General features: G+C 36.8%; 1 long non-coding RNA gene across 2 annotated transcripts in view; it reads right to left on the bottom strand.

Moving 5' to 3' along the window:
• Positions 1 to 6,236: 6,236 nt before the first annotated feature.
• Positions 6,237 to 9,679, bottom strand: part of LOC125617526 — a 22,205-nt gene continuing 18,762 nt past the window's right edge. The window contains exons 5-6 of one of the 2 annotated variants that reach the window (XR_007348568.1): positions 9,574 to 9,627; positions 6,237 to 7,733 (exon numbers count right to left, since the gene is read on the bottom strand). This is a non-coding gene — a long non-coding RNA (uncharacterized LOC125617526). The remainder of the gene's footprint in view (positions 7,734 to 9,573; positions 9,628 to 9,679) is intronic. The other variant, XR_007348569.1, reaches the window with a different exon arrangement.

Genomic DNA, 9,679 nt, shown 5'->3' with positions numbered 1-9,679 from the left:
TCTGTTTCCTCTTTTGAATCTGGACTTTGTTTCACCTCATTCCAATAATGTTACTTTTATTTTTAATGTGCATCTTATTGGATCCATCAATAGCATTGAATAAAGATGATTGTGCCCTTTCCTTGAAATAGTCTGTAAACTAAGCATGCTCTCTACATAACATGAGTGTATTTTTTGTTATGATTTTCTCCCCCTACCAGATCATTTTATGGAATCCATGTCATATTCTTTTTTATCTGATTTTTTTCCTTTTTTTTCCCTTTATTTTCCCCATACTATTCTATCTGGATGCCATGGGATTCAGTAAGCTCATAGTTGAAGAATAAATGAATGAATCACTCAAATTCTGTCTCAATCACTCAAGATAATTTCCAGGTATATTGAACATGGGGAAGATTGACCTACTTGCTTTTTGGACCCTAGTAGAATATAGATTTTGTTTTTAATAGTAGATATCTAATTTCTCATTGAACTTAGAAAATAAATTTTGTATTTTAAGGCTAAATAAATAACTATAAAAGAGCTTCAACTCATTTGGTGTAGTACATAAGCTACAGGGGCCAAAAAAAAGAAAGAAAGAAAAAAGAAAACCAAAACCACGTAAACCTTTTATACACACTGGAAACTGATTCCAGCTTAGAAAAAAAAATCTAACAATTTTTGTGTGTACTAAATGGGAAAACCCTTTATATCATATACATTACATAACCCATTTTGAATAGAAAAAGAAATACCATTGGAAAGGGGACTGATTAATTAGCATGTGCATGTGGGTAACTTTGGCCTTCTAGAAATGTTTGGTCTTCCCAGGCAAAGGATAGACAAACACAGAGTGAATAAGGTACACTTGAAGAACCCGCATAGGGGACTTACAAATACATTTGGAAACTTTTTTCTCACAGTAAAATGGAGAACACAGTGAAGAGGGCAAGAGAGGAGACTAGTTAGAACTCTCCTACAGCAAGAAGAAGTGATTATGGCCTGGACAAGAATGATGGCAGTGTAAGGTGAGAAAAGGACACGTTGGAAAGCAGATTAGGACACTTACATTTTCAGGGCCTGGTATGGGAAAGCTTTGGGGGGGAGACTCATAATATCTTGGGATGTCTTCCCAGACCCTGGACCTGTGGAAGAGGTTTCCGGTGTGAGGACAACATAAGTTTTGTATGTGATACTGAGCTTGAGGTGCTTTGGAAACATCCCAGTGGCACTATTGAGCAGAGGACAATCATATTTTTGTGTTTCTGAAGATCAGAGAAATGAGGCTTGAATTAGTGTCTATTAGCATGTAACTTATTTTTAAAACTCTAATAGATGTTTTCTAAGAGCTCAGAATAGGAATCAAATGGATTAGGGCTCAATTATGAAGAATTCCAAAATTTTTATAGAGATAAGTGGGAAAGAGAAATGTTGAGTAAGATGAAGATGAAAAAATTTGAGTTTAAATCATAGTTGTAGGTCTTTAGCAAGATCCATTTTCTGAAATAAATCAAATTGATATTGAGAGAGTAGTTGATTAAAGAATGAGTGGAATAATAGGAACTGTATGTAGAAAGCAATTATAGAATGCTTTAAGAAATGTGAAGAGGGGCTAGGCAAGGTGGCTCCTACCTGTAATCCTAGAGTCTCGGGGGGCTGAGGCAGAGGAGGATAGAGAGTTCAAAGCCAGTTCAGCAAAAGTGAGGCACTAAGCAACTCAGTGAGAACCTGTCTCTAAATGAAATACAAAATAGGGCTGGGAATGTGGCTCAGTGGCCAATTGCCCCTAAGTTCAATCCCCAATACTCCAAGAAAATATGAAGAAGAGAACCAGCCATGAAAAAGTAGCATGTGAAAATATGCTAATGACAAAGGATCTCTGCCTCCCTCCGTCTCACTCCTTCCTTCCTTCTTTCTTTTTGTTAACATGAGAGTGATTGAATTTTACACAACAGAAGGGGTACAGGTAATTGGTGAAATCTGATGGTGGAAGAATCTTAGAGAAGTTCCAGTGCATAAGAACCAAAGGACAGGTAGCATGGTGAGACCTACAGAGCAGTGAAGGAGGACAGAAGCGGGCACAGGAGGCTAATGGCTTTTATCCATGGTCTGTCATGGTAGATTTTCCTGAGTAACCTAATCTGTACAAAAACAGTCATCACATTGATAATTGCTACAGAAATTTTTCAAGCTCAAAAATAGTAAAGAAGTTTATGGAAAGGGAGGAAATAAAGATGGGGTGAACAGAGAATGAAGCTCTCTGCTAAGAGGTTGGACCATGGAATTAAACTGTTACCATGAACTCTGAAGGTCTCCTCCCTTGCTAATCTCCCAGCTCTTCTGTCCCCGTTCTGCACACTTCTTATCTTTTCATACAGTATCTCTTATGCATGCTCAGGGTATAAGTATTTTAAATCCTGTAAAGAAGAAAAAGTATTCCCTTGCAGTTGATGAAAACTCTTTCGAGATTAACCTGAAGAAGGAAGGGACATTTTCTTGATGTTATGATGGATACAACTGGTTTTCCTTGGTCTGACAGATGTGTGAAGTTTAGAGGTGATGCTCTGTAGCCCGCTTGGTGCATTTTAAGTCAGTTTTCCCTCAGCTCCATCTCACTGCTTCTAGTAGGACTAATATTTCAGACCACATTTATTCAAAATAGAAAAAAATTCAACATACCTTAATACATTGACTATTCCACCTGTATCGACTCAGGTTGGTGGTTGAGTATTTACAAAATTAATGTTAGCATTTGTGCACATGCCACACTGTGCCAGGCACTTAAATACTTCTGTTTTTTTCTTATCCTCAAAACAATCTAATGAGATGCATGTGTGATTCTAACTATATGAAAAGCCCACAATTTTTGTAGGATTAATAGGTTTGCTGAAGAATGAGGAAGAAGAGGAACATAAGGAGAGGCTTTCTGAAGACTGTTCAACTGGGATGCAGACTCAATCTCTCCAGATTTGACTCTCAGAGGCACTTGCACAATGAAAGTAGTAGAAGCCTCCAGGCTGGTCTGCTGGACCTGTGGATTTCCCCTTCTCAGCAGAGAACCAAAGAGAAGAAACTTGAGAAGGAGACATTGAAGGAGCTGCCACGGGAGAACAGGTTCTTCTGTAGCAACTCACTCTGGAGCCCCTGCCTACATTAAGGAAGCCATTGACATCAGCATGGATTTTAAAACAAGCTATTGACTTCATGTCATGTTGTCTAAAACCATAACCCCAACTTCTGCCATTAGAGTTCACACACAGGAAATTTCAAGCTTAAAATCAGAATTCCTTTAAGGATTTTGAATTTGAATCACCAGTGCCTGGGAAAAAAGAACATCTCTCAAGGCCTCTCCTAAAACATAATAAAGTCACAATCACCTGTGTTTATTTCGTTGATATTCTTTTGTTCCCTAAAAACTAAAGAGAGCATCCTTTAGATCCCAGGAGGAGCTGTCCTTTTAGAGAAAGAGATATAAAAATTTCACACTTTCTGGATTAACATTGGAAACACATATAATAGCTGAAAAATAGTGCTCACGTTGAACACTGAGAGTTCCCTGTGTGCCAACAGAATCCTTCATTTGGTTTCTGTGTATGGTGGTTGAAAGTCTGAGCTTCACCAATTTAAAAATAAACACCTAATGTTGATTTTAACTGAATTTCAAAAAATCACTCACCGACTTGAAAAAAGATAATTGCAATCTTCATACAGATGTTTCCATCACCTATTTATCATATTGATTCATTCAATAAATACTTAAAACCTTCCATGCACCATACACCAGGCATGATGATGGGTTATAGAAATGAATGAATATTCAGGACTGCAGTCTAGTGGTAGCAATCCCATACAACATGGACCCCATGGCAGTAGTGGTACATCCAAGCTGCCTGGAGAGCAGAGTGTTGGTCCCTAATCTAGTCAAGAATTGCAGGGAGATGAGAGTCTTAGAGGGATAAAGGACAACTTCCCAGTGATTGGAGTCAGAGCCAAGTTTTGAAAATGAGTTAGCCAGACAAAAATGGGTGAAATAATCTTCATATAAAGATACCATCAAACTTGAAAACATAGGTTAAGGTAAAGTGGATGGGCTCTGGAACAAGACTTCTTCTATTTGAATTTTCATCTGTTTCTTAATAGCTGTGTGACCTTGGGCAAGTTAAATAGCATTTATGCCCTCAGTTTTTCTCATCTGCAAAATAGGGTAATAATAGCACCCTATTGCAAAGGGTTATTATTATGAGAACAACATAATATAGGTGAAGTTTGTAGAATAGACATCCTAAGCACTATATAAACACTTACTTACATTTTGCAGATGTAAGCAATTAACTAAAGCATATTCAGGTTACTACAAAATTCTGCATGTCAGCCAGAGAAGTGGGTGTCATAGGCTGGAAATGGTAGAAGTTGATATGGTCCAGAAAAATATATACAAAAAACAAAGGCTTGCATTTGTTAATTCATTTAATGTTGTCTTCTATATTTTTTCTTATAAATCTCTGCCAAATTGGTAAAATGAATAGATACTGTAGATTAGATTAGACAATTATTCTCTCTAGGTGCATGACTGACACATTTCCTATAGAGCTGCCATAATTAGAACAAACTCTGTCTCCCCCAAACCCTGCATTGTCAAGTGCTACATTCCTAGGGCTAAACGTGTTTGGGGAGAAAGCAATGACAGAAAATTGTTTCTACACAGAAGTACCAAGGCTAGGCAGTGGTCTTATTTTTTTAAGAAGGCATAGTGATTCTTGCCTTATGTGTTGATTCCCAGAATGAGTAGAGATCCTGGATATTTCATGGGAGGTTTGTATTTGAGAAATTAGCACTGTCTCTTCCTTTTCCTTTTTAGTCAAATACAAAATGTTAAGCACTCTTCTCAACCCCACATCATATGTATTTTTTTAAAAAATAACTTCCCAAATAGTATGCTGTTGGAGTCATTTCTGTATCTACTGCCTACTGCTAGTCCATCCTGTCATTCCCTCTAATCCATGCACTTTTCTAAAGCAGAGGTTCCATCTGGGGTCAGATCAGGATGGCTGATATTCAGTGGAACTAACCACATTTTTAACATGACTTACTCTCCTGGACTCAATCTCAAACTTCATTTTGGACATGAAAACCTGGATAATGAATACAGTATTTGACTGAACTTAAAATTTATTCCTATTATGCTATGAAGACAAAGCTTTTTTTTCCCTTTCACTTTCAAAAAATCAAGAAAGAAATTTAAGTTTTCACATTTGCTAAATTCACTACCCACCCTCCAGCAGTGGACTTCTTGTAGGAACATGGGCTCATTTTTACTAGATAATATGTTTGAATATGTAATTTTGCAAATATAAAGATGATGTGCAATAGTTCCAGGCAGATATGATTCCAAAATATGGCTTATTACTTACTACCTATACCAGTGGGTATGTTATGTAACTAATTATTGCTTCTTCATCTGTAAAATTGGGCTGAAATTAATTACTTTATAGGATTGTTAAAATTATATATAATGCTATGTGAAAGCAACTAGCATATTGTCTACATATTTACAATGTACATTATTCATTTTTCAACTCATGTATTGATGAAAATAAAATAAATAAGTAATAATTTTTTTGGTCCAGGTTTTTTTTTTCTCATTAGAAATACCTAATGAGTAGATCTAATAAGTAGATCATTTGTGTCTTGAAATATATTACTACTAATAACAATAAAAATAATAATGCTGAAATGATTCTGGGCATTAATATTGTCCACTGAGTACTATTTCTCCTAGTCACATAAAAAGTTTGCATTACTTGCCACCCTCATGGTTTAACAGGACCAAGTTGCTTCTGGACAATGACTTACAAACACAGGTGATGTGCATTGTTTTGATCTGGGCTATTTAGATTTTGACTCAAGGCTCTCCAGCATTCCCTTTTCTCTGGCACATCAAACATCAACTTCCAGATTGTGGCTTCTCTACTAGCCAAGACCCACAAATACCTTTGATGGATAGAGTGTCTCTACCCATGGAATTATAGCAGCAATGAGACATGACACATTTTTTTAAATGCCTGAGATATTGCCAATGACTGTTACATAGCATACAGCCTATCCTGACTGATAATGATTACAATCACAAGAGCAACCGCAACATTTATAGAAGATTTATTATGTTTCAGCCTTGTTGTATAGATTTTTCTCATCTTCTCAACAATCCTATGACGTTGATAGATTATTATATTTATTCTACTTTTACTGGTGATGAAACAGCTACAGAGAGATGCTAAATAGTTTATCCAAGACAACAAAAAATTATGAGTGGTACCACCAGAGTTTGAAGCCAGATATTCAGTTCTGCAGCCTGTGTTCTTAACCATTGAACTGCACTTCCTCTTGTGGAACTCACAAGTGCAATTTACTTAGAATCATAGAAAGGTTTGCAGAGTCTAATGGATATCTGTATTCTCATTTCTATTAAGGTTTGGCTCCAAGGTCAGTGTACTTTGTACACTGTATTAATCTTTGTATTAAGAGAAAAAAGGATTAGGAGCCACCAAGAAACTGAGTTGCTTTTCCAGAGACAAGTATTATAAATTAGTGTACATTTTTAAATTTCCAAGGTTTTATAAATTCTTAAGTAATAAAGTGGCATTTTCTGCTTGATGATTTTATTGGCTTGGTTACAGACATGAACTTCCAACCCTTTGGGAAGATATAGTTGCCCCATTTGACACTATCTAACTGATTGTATGATTCATGAGTTTCATTATATTCTCTCACAAATGTGTTCACACTGATGTTCAGCTGTTCTATTTTTACCTTGTCCCTGCTTTTTGCTGTGGTGGTGGGTCCTTTGTTTGGTTCTGTTGTTGTGGAGGGAGGGAAAGGGCTCTGCCCACCTGTGCTGATGTCCTTAGGAGGCTACCCTGAGGTTCCTCTGTCACTACAGCCTCAGGCTTGCACTGGCATAATAGACAGTGCTGGTACAGGACCGAAGAAGCACTCCTATTCTCCTGTCAACTGTGTCTGAATTTCTTTTTTAAAACAGAAATCTCTGACAGATCTCACCATGGACCTCTGATTAGCCAGATGACATGTAGATAAGGTTTCAGGACCTACTACAGGGAATGAAATTGCAGAGTCTGTCACCAATCTTCTTTTCGTACTGCAACTTCTTCATTCAGATGTGTCAAGAGGGCAAATCTCTAACAAAGGAACTGCAGCGGGAGAAATCGCCGAGCCCACCACACAGCAGAAGAGACTGGGTCGGAAATAGATGTGACAATGACAACAGCAGAGCTGTAACTGCAGCCAGATCCCCTCCATGGCCACTAAAACATCAGAGAAGCAGTGCACACCATGGTGGGAGCCCCCACCCCCATCCCCAGTGGTCTAGATTCTGTTTTCCCATTAGGCAAAAACATTTTCCAAATTTTCACAAATAGCTAAGGAGGGAAATCTATAGTCTGTACAGTCTTTTAAATGCACTACCTAGAAAGTTTATCTCTATAGACATCATTTAAACATTCATGCTTTTTATAATACATGAGAGATGAGGAAAAATAAACCACTATGTTCTTTTGCTGGCTAAGGTTAAGTCTCGAATTTAAATATTTCAAATCAGATGAAGCCTGAGCTTGTCCAGGTTTCTTACCAGACAATTCTTGCAAAATCTTCTCTCATTCCTCCTTACTGCTTTTTCTTCTCTCATCATAATGGAAAGTTATTATGCACGATTGTGACAAATCAGGTGTTTGACACTACTGCAGAGGAAAGAACAGGCAGGATGGATTTTAATTATTACCAAATTTAGATTAGGTACAAGAAAATCGGGAGGAATTTCCTGTTATATGACATGGGAATCAGCTAACAGAGATTATAAAGTTTGCTTGGCTTGGAAGCATAGAATCACACACTTTGGGCCTGCAAGATCCTGTAGTCAACGGTCATATTTTTCTAGGTTAGGACAGTGGGGCCAGAGAGTTTAAGTAATTGGCCAATTAGTTACAAAAGCATGGAATAACATGGACTTTGTAGCCAGATGTCCTGACCTCAAGCATAGACTTTGTTATTCATTTGCAGCAGGACACGACCTCCTTGAGCTTTTTGTGTCTAAAAAAATGTGCATGGTGATATTCACCTTACAGAGCTTTGGAAAGAAATAACCAGCATTGAGCATGAGCAATATTTCAAAAGGTCTCTCTATCAAACTGATTATAATGGTATAATATGACTTTGTCTCTTTTTCCTTTAGAATGGAAACTCTTGACCTTCAAGCAACGACCTCTTTCAAACAAGACAGCCATTCTTGTAATCAAGAAACCCATCTTTCCTTGCCAAAATTAATTCAGCATCTGTCTGATCATGTATATATAGACTCTCTCTACAGATTGTCAGTGAAAAATAAGAAATTCATAGTTCATTAAAAAATTAATTAGCATAGTTTATTAAAAAAGTAAAGAGTCTTCATATCCTTGTGACCTCTATACATTAGCAATGGGGAATAAAGAAAAGAAATTCTTACGTCTTCCATTTACCAAATGATTTCTAGTGAGAAAAGGAGAAAATCTAGGCTTGGTGAGACCTGACTCTTTAAAAATTTGCGATCTGTTTTAAGAGAAAGAATATGAACTCTGGAATATAGTATTGGGTATAAAAACAACTAATTTTTTAATGAGAAAAAAATCACAACAGACTTTTGTTTTACAAAACTAATAGCACATACATAAATACAAGAATTCTGATAAGTTAGGTATGACTGTCATGAAAAGGAAAAAAAAAATGTATTTACAATCTCATTCCTGCATTATGACAATGTCAGGCACTACTTACAATGTATTCCTTCTTCATTGACTACTAAACATTTCCAATGGTCTTTGCCACACTACATACAGCTTAACACAGTGATGCAGTCTCAGTTCTTGTCCCTTCACAGAACTATGGTGAAATAGCATAGAGCAATATTCCTGGAAGTCACTCCTCCGACAAGGCATGGAGTTAAGATCTTACTGGACATGGAAGAGACTATGAATCAAAGAATGTGTTCCACTAATCTAACTTACTATCTTCCAAGATTTAGTTTCCTTATCCCCCAAATAGCTCTTCTGCTCATTGCCATAAGATACCAAGGGACGTTTGACCAAGGTAAAACAGAGTTGTGACCAACAGTGGTCAAAATCTTACTTTTGCAAACCTTACAAAAACATCCCCATATAAATACATTCCTGGAAATTACAAGAGCTTTTGGAGGAGCATGTGTACATGGAGCTGCTATAACTAAGGCTTCATTAGCTTCCTTGTACTTTAAGAAAATATAATGGAAGATGATACCAGGGAATGAGCCCAGGGGCACTTACTTACCCCAACCCTTTTCATATTTTTATTTTGAGACAAGTTCTCACTAAGTAGCACAGAGTCTCAATAAATTGCTGAGGCTGGCTTTGAACTTGCCATTGACCTGCCATAGCCGTCTAAACCTCTGGGATTACAGGAGTGCACCAGCATACCTGACCAAACACAATGATTTTTAAAACATACTGGAAATTATTTATTTAAATAAAAGCTTTTCCCTTAAAATTATAGAGGGTATATTACATACGTTACCTCAAATGTTTTGCAGTCTACTTAAGTATTTGCAGAAAACCTTTGAAATTGTTTCTAATTACACAGTGAGCAATGCAAAAAAAAAAAAAAAAAAAAAAAAAAAAAA

The sequence above is a fragment of the Marmota marmota genome, unplaced genomic scaffold (assembly GCF_001458135.2).
Source record: "Marmota marmota marmota unplaced genomic scaffold, marMar, whole genome shotgun sequence".
In the NCBI taxonomy this organism is placed as follows: domain Eukaryota; kingdom Metazoa; phylum Chordata; class Mammalia; order Rodentia; family Sciuridae; genus Marmota; species Marmota marmota.
Note: the sequence above shows the minus strand (reverse complement) of the source record. Positions and strands in the feature narration are given on the sequence as shown.